Here is an 8,970-nt window from a genome sequence, read left to right on the forward strand (position 1 = left end):
TGGGCACTCAGGCTGGCAACAGCCCTCTGTCCCCAGAGAGGACAATGAGTCCAAAGGGTGCCCTTACCTAGCTCACAGGGAAAGGGGGACGTCCATCAACGGCAGCTCCTGTCCAGGGCACTCCCCAGAAGGCAGGCCCTTGGTGGGGAGGCAGAGGAGGAGGCCAGGAGAAGAGCTCTTCTCTGTGAAGGGGAGCCCCTGGGAAGAGAGCCTTGTGGGGACAGGGACAAAGGAAAGAAGAGGACAGTGCCAGAGGGCCCTCTGCTGAGGAGCTGAGGCTGTGGCTGAGGTGTGACTGGGGACCCACAGCACCAGGGTCAGAAAGGCTTACCTGCTGTCCACTGGGTCTGTGACAGAGAGAACAGTGGCATTCTGGTGCTCCTTTCTACCAGGGAAAGGGCCGTGGTGCTTTAGCAAGATCATTGCTACCTCCCATCTTACACGTTGAGCACCATGTCCCCTTGGCTCCCCCGGGAAGCCACTGTCCTGCCTGCCTTTTATTGGGGGAGGAGGACTTTCCGTCCACCCCTAGGGCACTGCTCCACCTGGCCTCCTGGGTGTGTCCCACCTTCTGGGGCGGGGCAGCAGGAAGCACTGGCATGGTCCTCTCTTGAACTGAGAAAATCCAGAAAAAGCTTGAACTTGCAGAAAACGTATTTTGGTTGTCATTAGTGGTAATGTGGAATTATTTCTGGGGAAGCAACTAAGTTCTACTTTGTAGGACATTAGTATAGTGTGTGTGTGTCTGTCTGATGACCAACAGACACAGGTCGCACTGAACCCTCATTGCACAGGGCCTGGACACTGAGCAAGGACAGGTCAGATCCAGGAAACTGTTGGCCTTGCTGCTGTTGGCCCAGCATGAGGAAGGAAGGAGGAGTGGGCTTGGCAAATCCCCTGCCTCCGGGGTCTGGAGTCTAGATTTAATTAAGATAATCAGGTTGGGGGTCTGATCTAAGGGAGTCTGGAAACGGAGGCGGTGCAGAGTTCACCAGAATGGTCAGAGAATGCTACTTGGAGGAGGTGGGGCTTGAAAGAAGCAGAAAGTCTGAACTGGGAGGCAGGAAGAGAAGAGACAGCGTTGGGGGACAGCGACGGTGTCAGCTAAAGTGCAGAGACCCGGAGGACTGAGGGGGAGAAAATCCTTCCAGAATCATCAGCATCATCAGCATCCTAACGCTAATTAAACATCTACTATGTGCCAGGCACCATTCTTACGGAATGGTCATAAAAGCTCCATGAGGTAGGTACTGTTATTACTTCTATTTTACTAAAAAGAATTTAAGGCTGAGAGGGGTTAAGTAATGAGCACAAGTTCACACAGCCAGCGAGTGGCAGAACCAGGATTTGAACCCACGCCGTCTGGCTCTGGGACTTCTGCTCCCGTCCTGTAGACCTTTCTACACAGGCCTCACTGAGCCCTTATTATGTGCCACCACCATTCTGAGCCTATTACTCATGGAGTCCTCCTTACTGATCTTGTACAGATCAGAAAACTGAGACACGGAAAGTATCACGTGGGGGGATAAAGGTAAGCGAAGGCTTTGCGCGCTGTACTCAGGCTCGTGGGCGTGCCATTAAGTGCGCCGGGAGTGCTGGAGCTGCAGTGGGTTCTGATTACTGACAGAGCAGAGACATGGAGGGATACACACAGCTGGAGAGTGTGCCCATGGGTCACTCGGGAACCATCTGGGGCTGGGGGAAGGGCCTGCCTCCTCTATGGCTCCTGTGGCCTAGTTTCCTGGCTGCCACCAGGTAGTGGGGCCTGGCAAGCAGGTTATAAATATCCTGGAGTGACAGCAAGGCCTTCACTCTGATGCTGATGCGGATTAAACTGGATGTGCAGCCTCAAAATCATTGGCTTGGCTGGAGCTTTGACTGTTCTGGGAGGGGTCTGATTGAGGGATGTGGTGGGGAGGGGCAGCAGGGAGGCGGGGTCCTGAACCCTAGGTCCAGCCCAGCTCTGATGGTGGCTTTTCTTCTCATGTGGTCTGAGTGCATCACTCCTGTCCTGACTGCATTCCCCACTCTGGCCTCTGACCTTCTTACAACCTCCTTTGGCAGTTTTCTCAGTCCAATTGGGGCCCAAAGGCCTTCAAGTCACAAGCCAGTGGTTGGGTTGAGGGTGAATCGGCAAGTGGGAGGTCCCTGGCCTGGCCTACCTTCTGTGTCAGCCATATCTCTTTCCTCAGCATCTGTCTCTGTCCACACTCAAAGTGGAGTGGGACAGTGACTGGGTTGATTCAGCAAAGCTGCACCCCATTCCCTGGGGACTGGGCATATATGTGTATGTGTGTTCGTGTCAGCTCTGCTTACAGAAACAGATAGTGGGAAATCTCAGAACCTCACAGCTGGGAGAGACCCAGGGATGGATTTACTCTTGGAATGAGGTTCAGAGAGGGCACACTTGGAATGAAAACATTCCAGTGTTTCCTCTGGAGTGGATTTGCTTCCATTCCAGAGGAGCCCCATGAAGGCCCAGGGAGCTATGCTGGGTTAGGAGGACTTTAGCTGAAGGAGCTGGGTGAGGAGGAGAATGGCTCTGGCTGAAGGGTGGAGGGCCTGGTGGGATGACACAGCAGAGGTAGAGTTCAGCAGTGAACATGGGCTGGACCACAGGCCAGCTGGAGTTGGAGGCAAGCTAGGTTGTGCTGGATATTGCCCATCGGCACTTAGCATCATTCCATACCCTTTGTTTTCCCTGTGTCAACAGATGCTAGTGGGATAAAAATGACATTTCCCAGAGTCCCTTGCTATTTGGATTTGGGCTGCTGTTTAGGTTTTGCCAATAAAAGGCATTCCCATGAACTCTAGAAGGTGACAGGCAGGGACATTCCCTCTGCAAAGGTGTTGGGTGGTGAGCAGGCTCCTGCCGGTGTGAGGATGGCACGCATGGTCTTGTCACCAACTTCCTGGGGATGGAGCAGCTGAGGCCACACTGGTGGTCCTAGAAAGGACAACAGCTGTCTCCTGGTCTCGGAAGCGTAGCTAAAGAGATGTGACCTTAAGCCAAAAGCCTAGCAATGGTCCCCACCCCCATTTGTCTGGGCCCCTCATCACTTTATGAGTCCCTGTTTCCCACATCAAATCCCTTTCTGCTTGACACACCTCAGGTGTTTCTGTTTTCTACATGGAATTCTGATTGATATGTGGGGTACAGCTGGGCTGGGTGGATGCTGGGCTGAGGGAAGAAGAAGCTGGACCTGAGCCTGATCCAGAGGCCCAGGAAGACTCCTAAGTTTGGCGCCTGTGATGAAGATGTGATGTGGTTGAGAACTACAAACTGCAGGTATTTGGAGAGCCAGCGTTATACTCTGAGGGTGGCCAGGGTCACCAGCCAGGCCCTGGACACTGGAGGGGAGCATGGCAAAATAGAAGCAGGTCCTTTCAAAGGTGACCTAGCACTGCCCTCATGTAAGAAACCAAAGACTATTCCCCTACAGAGAGTTGAAGGGAGTGGGATAACAAATCCAGGCCACAGCTCACCCGGAGTCCAGAGCTCAGCTGGCTCAGCCTGTGGAGATAATTCTAATACCTCCAAGGGAGGACAGAAGCATGGAGCCTTCAAGGAGGAAAACCTGGAAAAATGCAGACTGTCAAGGTTTTCCTGGGGAAATTGCCTGGGCTGCCTCTGCTCCCCAGGTCTCAGCTCCACCAATCCTCTGCCTGTAAGCACTCCCCACAGCAGGTCACCCTGGAAAGAGAGGGCACTGCAGCCACCCAGAGGGGCTGAGAGGTGAGGGCCCAGGCCCTGGTCCTGGCTCACCTCTCTGCCTAATAGTGCCTTCCCGTACCCAAGAGGAAGGAGAGGCAGAGGCTGCCCCATAAGGTGCCAAATTCCTAGAAGACCTACATCTGAGAGCCACACATTCCCCCTATAGAAAAATGAGAATCAAAGAGACTGTTGGAGGCTGAATGGCTCAGGATAATGGAGCTGGGCCTGAGCTGCGCTGCTTCTGGCTCTTGGCTCCTGACTGCCTCTGATGGGCAGACGTGCCTTTCGCTGAGTATTGCTGCCTATCCAGTGACCTATACCTTGTGAATAGTGCCATCTGCAAACCTCTTGCTTGTAAATACAAGTGGCTCTGGGAAATGTAGACCTGAGGAATTATACCTTATGGGAGCTAATTTATTGATAGCTACCCTGTATAGGCTAAAAGCCTGTATGTCTCTGTGCCCACCTGCCAGAGAGAGAGCAGTGCCAGTTCCTTGCCTTGCACAGTTACACTGGCCCTTAGGCTGTACTTAAACAATAAGTCGTTAAGCCTGAAGGCTTTGGAGGTAAAAGTCCAGCCTCAGTGATAGGCAAGAGGCTAATGCATGCAAGGCGTGTCATTAGTAGAATGAGTTTCTGCCTCCAGTTGATCATGGGCCTCTGGAGACCAGAGAAACAATCAACTGTGATCCCCTGCTGTGATCTTGTGACATACTGGTCAGTGGGAAAACAACCAACGGCCTTCACGCAACAACCCTGTGATGACTTGCATTGACCATGGCTCTAGGAGATTGGGGTTGGAGCCTAGGATACTGCTGTCAACAACAGAGTCACCAAAGGCAGAAGTGTGACAAGGTGAGGTAGGAGATTCCTGGTCAGTTTTGCCATGTTTCTGGGGCTGGCTTCCAGGACACAGCTCCCGGTCACCATTTTGCAAGCATTGATGAGGGCTCAGAATTGCACTGGATGCTTCAGAGACATCATCTAAGTCTGTTCTCCAAGGTGAGGTCGTACCTTGAATAGGAAAAACTGTTTCCTTCTCCACACCAACAACACCAATACTTCTGGCCACCAAATGTATAGGGGCTGTTTTTCCCCACACCAAGGAGTTCTCCAGTTCTCCTCAGACTCTGACTTAGTGTCCTGTAATTTAACTCAATTCTGGCACCAACTGCCTTGAGTTATTGCAGACTACACAGGTTAAAAGCTCTGTCCCACAAGACTACTCCCACTTCAAATGCCAATCAAAAGTTCAGATTGCCACCTATTGGCTACCACCACCTCCTTGTGTTCAGTTATTTGCTAGACCAGCTCACAGATGGGGGGATGCATAGGGCAAGCTATGGGGTGGTGCTGGGGCGAGCCAGATTCCTGGCACTGGGGTATGTTCACTGCTTCATCAACTTGGGAAGCTCTCCAAAACTCATCCTTTTGAATTTTTATAGAGGTTTAATTTTATATTTGCCAGTGGTGATTAAATTGATCTCTAGTTACTCTCCTCCAGAGGCTGAGGGTGGCACCAAAAGTTCCAACTCTCTCTGATCGTGGGGCTGCTTTTGCTGGGAACCAGTCCATCTTGAGGCTATCCAGAAGCCCCCAGCCAACAGTAACTTCATTAGCACACAAAAGACAATGATTACTTCGGAGATTCCAAAAGTTTTAGAACCTGTCTATCAAGAACCTAGGGATAGGTTACTCTTTTATAGTAAAATAATTCCACTGAGTTATAGTAAATGGAAGATGGGAAACTGAGGCTCAGAAAGGGTCACTTGCCCAAGATTTCAGATGGACAAGAGGCCACAGGGGTCTTGCTGACACTCAGCCACTATACAGCATCACAGTGACGTGTTCTCTTGGCATGGTAGTGTCACTTTTGCTAAGTCATCAAAGGTGGACTCATGGAACTTCTGCTCCTCAGCAGGATCCAGGTTGGATAGAGACCTGGCTCCTGACTCATTCCCTGGCTGACAGGCTAGGAGAAACAAGCAAGCAGGAACCTCGCTACTCAAGGGGGTAGACACTGGAATGCTCCTACCACCACCATCAATAACAACAAAAGCAGCCCTCCACATTTCCTGGGGGCCCATCGTGCACCAGGTCATCAGAGGGTCTCACAGGTATTAACCTTCTGGACAGCCCTATCAAGTATTGTCACCATCCTCATCGTAGAGAAGCACTAATGGGGTCTCAGGGAGGTTAAGTAATAATTCCAGGGCTACCCTGTTTAGTGTCAGGCCAGGGTTTCATAACCAGGGCCTTACCTAAGAGGTAGGTGCTAAGTGCTACAGGGCAGGGAAGATGGGCATGGCTTGGAGAACCCCACTCAATGCTTACAACAAGCCCATGAGCGAGATGAATTAACTGAGACTGGAAGCAGATGGGCGAGTCGTCCACGGCCTCTCAGCTAGTAGAGAGCACAGCTGGGTTTCAACCCCAATGTTCTGTTTCTCAGACTGTGTTCATCCCTTTACCTGTGCTGTTCAGGAAGGACTCTAGCTGACAGGGAGGCCGGTGGAAGGCACTGGAAGAGAGGAACCTTAGAAATTCTCAGCTCTGCTCTCATAGTTTGCTTTATGAAGTGCTGACCCCTGTCTGTTGAGGGGGCTTTGCTGGCAGCCTCCATCCCCATTTGAGATGTATGGCCTGCCTCTGACTGACACTGTCTGAGCCTCTCAATCCTCCAGAGTGATTCCATCTCATGGATGAGAGCCTCCGACATCTGTCCCTGTCGGGGACAAATCCAGACACACACTCCCTGTCTGGTTAGAGATGCATCAGGCCCGATTAGGCCCATGAACCTGCCTGCTGTTTGTGGATCCCTTTAAGCTGAAAGCAGCAGAGATAAATGAAAATCAGGAGCATTTCATGCCAGGAGGTCCCCTGGTGATGTGTGGGGAAGGGCTTAGAGCAGGAGATACAGGCGGAGGCATGGGGGGAGAAGGATCCCACCTGTGTGATGTGGGGTAGAAGGAATGACTGCCTGCCCAGGACGAAACAAGGAGGCCCCAAGACCCTCCCAAACCCCCAGTCCATCTGAGATACTCAAAATCCCAGCAGAGTATCTTCCACCTTTGGAGAGTCCAGGGAGTGATCTTGTCCTTGTGGCCTTCCCCCAGGCTTGGTGGGAGGGAGCACAATGAGCAGGTCAGAAGCATATGCGTGGCCATTTCCTCACTTTGCATCCCTTTTTAACCAACACACACCCGGAGAAAAGGCATCTCTGCTACCCCACACCCCATCAGTCCTTCTCCAGCAGGTCTGGACAGCTGCCTGGCATAAGGTGAGCTGTGCATGGACACCCAGGGTATAACTTACCTGCCTCCCAGCAGACTCTGCTGTGCCTGACTCAGCCCCCCTCATCCTCATGCCTTCCCTGCCCTGCCTGGTCACAGGAGCCCCTGCCTCCCCAGTGATAGCTTCACGTGCCTTCCATGGCAGCTGCTGATGATATAGAGACCTCCACATCCACCACCATTAGTGGGGCCCTGCAGGAAGCGGCCCCTTAGGGGCTCAGGGAACATCCAGCCTGCTTTCTGGCTGTCCACGTCTCCTGAACACCACTCCCCTGTTGAACAGTTTTCCAGTCTGAGTCTAGCCTTTTGGAGTGAGAAATCAGTCTTCTCTCTCCTCATAGCTGGGACACAGGCATAGATATGGGCTTCACCAATAGGACCTAGATGGAGGAGGCTTTGGCTTGAGGCAGGAGCTTAGACACATGTGCTACCTAGTGTCTGTTTCCCAGCAAGAGTGGGGCCAGAGGGCTCTGGCTTTGCAGGGGCAGAGGTAGAGTTCCCGGGGCCCTGTATCCACAGTGGGCTTTCTCTCCGGCTGTGACACCTTTGTAGGAGTAGAGCCCAGGGTTAGTGAGGGCATTATTTGTGACTGGACAGTTGCTCCCAAAGTCTGAGACCACCTCCTACTAAGATTTAATATTTTCATTTTTAGCTTAAATTAGCCAATGTAGATTTTCAGACACCCTGACTGCTATGGCACTCCCTTGGAGAGAGTCTGGGGTCTTTGTCAATAGGCGGCCCGTGTGTGTGAGTGGGGTGTGTGTGTGCATGGGGGGCATGCAGAGATGGAGGAGATAGGACGCCTGCCCTCAGGAAGCTGACAAGCTACTAAAAGGTAGGATTGTGATGATGAAAATAGTGACAGTGAGAGTTTGTCTTGTCTAGAAGAAGGGGTTGTCAGAGAAGGAGGTGGACGAGCATGACTTCCCTTCAGTATGAAGAACTCAGCAAGCCAAGGGCTCCAACATAGAAATGAAAGAGTGGAGAAGTGAGTCCGACAGATGTAGCTGTGAGAGGGCCAGAAGACAGGGTCAGCCTGCGGCTGCCTCTCCCTGTCCTGAGCCGGGTCTGGACCCTGCAGCTGACCTGCCAGCCTCCCCAGCAGAGATCAGAGCAAGGACTGCCTTAGCCCTGGAGTCTGGTACATTGGGTCTGGGACACAGGTAACTGGGTTGCCGTCCTTATGGTCATCAGCTCAGTAAGGGGTGTGGTGGTGGTAACTGCTGCTGTCCAGTGTTCTCAATAGCCTCCCACTTAAGTGCCATAACTGCCCTGGTGGCTCTCCCAGCACTGAAACACTCTTCCTCCCCCTCCCCCATCTCCAGGGATCCCCTTTTCTCTCTCTCTCTGCCCCCACTCCCCTGCATTTGTCAACAGTAGTGTCCTCAGCCCTTCCTCTCCCCCCCGCTTCCCTCTCTCCCTTGTCTCTCTTCCTCCCTTAGACATTTCTCTGCCACAGACTTTCCTTTCCACTCCCACCCCACAACCTCGCCTCCACCCTACCCCAGCTGTTCCTTTCTCAGGAGCCCCTGCCTGGCCACACCGCTTGCCTCTCTCTCCTGTCCTCCGTGTCATGGACACCGGAGCTGAACAGCGGGAAGCCTCTGCACCTACAGCCCCTTGCGGGCACCAGGCACAGTCCTGGGAGGATGTATCGGATCTCTCCAGGAACTGGGAAACAGCATGGAATGGTCACTAAGAGGGAAGAAGGGGGGGGAGGGAAACAGTGGAAACTGGGTGAATCAACTCAGGCCCAGGGGAGCCAAGAGGCAGGGTTCCCCTTCTCAGACCAGGAGCAGGGGACTCCAGCCTGGAGCCAGTAAGATGGCCTGGGGGACAAGCCTCTGGCTCTGTGCTCGGCGTGAGTCTCTCTCCCTTTCTGTCCCTTTCTGTCTCTTTCCATCTCTTTATTCCCTGCTTCCGTCTCTCCACGTCTGGGTTTCTCTAACTCCACCTCTGTTC

Source organism: Nycticebus coucang, chromosome 9, assembly GCF_027406575.1.
Source record: "Nycticebus coucang isolate mNycCou1 chromosome 9, mNycCou1.pri, whole genome shotgun sequence".
In the NCBI taxonomy this organism is placed as follows: domain Eukaryota; kingdom Metazoa; phylum Chordata; class Mammalia; order Primates; family Lorisidae; genus Nycticebus; species Nycticebus coucang.